The following is a 1692-nucleotide window of genomic DNA, read 5'->3' as shown; positions in this document are numbered from 1 at the left end:
CACCCAAAGCTAACTGTCAACACAAATTTTAGTTGCAAACGTAACAGTCGCCATGAACTATCACCACAACGGTTCATACACAAAAACCCGAAAGCAAAATTTGATCGGTCCTTTACATGGTAGACACAAGTGTCAACCATGTAAAGTCCTTGGGCCACCTTTGCCGGAGCGGCACAGCCACCCCGACAAAGGTGGCCCCATTTACTTAGTAAAATTTAAGCCTAGACACCTTAAAACAACATACTACGTTAATCTAACTTTCAAGCAAGTCTGACAAAACTAGGTTAATAAACTTAATAAAAACCGAGGACACCTTTGTATTAACCAAATCTACTTTAAAATAAATCTTACAAAACTAGGTTAATGAAACTGAGCCGACACCTAGTATTAACTAAATACTAACTTTAATTAAAGCCTTATAAAAATAATTAAAATAATTAAAAAAATTAATAAGTTACAGCTACTACTAAAGTAACCATTTAACATACAAATTATCCTTAAGCGTAAAAAATAAAAATTAATTTTCGATCATTAACTCCTCTAAAACTTGAGTGCAAAATTCCACTTACTTCATCTTCATGCAATGTGCCATTTGACGAGTATTTTAAGACACATGGAATTTTAAAAATTCCTGCGATAAGCCTAGGATCTCCAGAGTTACGCCAACGAACCTGTAAAAGTGACCTTAAGGCAATAAGCCATTTGCAGTGTATTTCCAAAACTAGTATGCTTAGAGATTCCTGCGATAAACCATGGCAATCTTCGTTTCACCAACCTTATAAAAGTGACTATCTTCAGGCAGTATCGCGCCATTTCCCGATTATCTGCAAGATATCTAGTTTGGTCATTCCGACATGACTAATCAATCTTCTAGAGTTTCTCCAGCTAACCTGTAAAATTGAATAAAATTTTAGACACTTTATGGACTGAGAACAGTCCAACTTAAATGATTTATATCAAATGCTCCTTTGAGGGTACAATATAAGGAAAACTTCACACCAACGAATCTCCACAGACTAAGAAGCTTAACTGTAGGTACCACGTAAAAATCACTACCAGGTACAACGAAGACCCATAACCTAGCAAACATAACATTACTTCGAGTAACCAGGCTTTACACAAGAATTTTCTCTAGATCCAAAGCATAGACAATAGCATATACGCTGATCAAATTCAACTTCTCCGTTTTCACATTTAAGACTATATTTATTCAATGTCAGCCATTTCAACAGAACTCGGTTTCAACATAATACTTACTCGAACATGGCCCATGGGACAATCGTTCTAAATGCAACCGAAATTTCGACGGCTCACTACCGACAAACACCAACGAAGATAACTAATATAAAGACAGAGACTTTGCCGAGCACGTTTCGGCAATCGGCATACAATAGCGCCACCAAGTCATGGACTCTGTAGGTAGGTAAAAGCTCTGCCTGTCACAATTCCACCCATGGACACTGGTGAAAGAGTAAGCACAGAAATGGATCATTTCTGTTAAGGGGTCTGTAACGTTTTATCAAACTTGAATTTCCATTGTCGAATGTCAGAGTTTTCTTCCTTTTCGGTTTAACTTCGTTGATAATCGGCAACTGTAATTTATCTGTGCAGTATGTTATTGTTCATTGAGCGAGAGAGTGGGCAGTGAAGGCGAATTCATTTCATACTTTTATGGTAATATGGTAATAAAAG

At 36.9% G+C, this 1692-nt stretch overlaps 1 long non-coding RNA gene across 1 annotated transcript; it reads right to left on the bottom strand.

Moving 5' to 3' along the window:
• Positions 1–535: 535 nt before the first annotated feature.
• Positions 536–1393, bottom strand: LOC135225766 (uncharacterized). Its single transcript, XR_010317087.1, has 3 exons — positions 1258–1393; positions 776–890; positions 536–671 (listed from the first exon to the last, which is right to left on the bottom strand). It is a non-coding gene; the product is annotated as an uncharacterized LOC135225766 (long non-coding RNA).
• Between the last annotated feature and the right edge of the window lie 299 nt (positions 1394–1692).

The sequence above is a fragment of the Macrobrachium nipponense genome, chromosome 13, assembly GCF_015104395.2.
Source record: "Macrobrachium nipponense isolate FS-2020 chromosome 13, ASM1510439v2, whole genome shotgun sequence".
Taxonomy (NCBI): domain Eukaryota; kingdom Metazoa; phylum Arthropoda; class Malacostraca; order Decapoda; family Palaemonidae; genus Macrobrachium; species Macrobrachium nipponense.
Note: the sequence above shows the minus strand (reverse complement) of the source record. Positions and strands in the feature narration are given on the sequence as shown.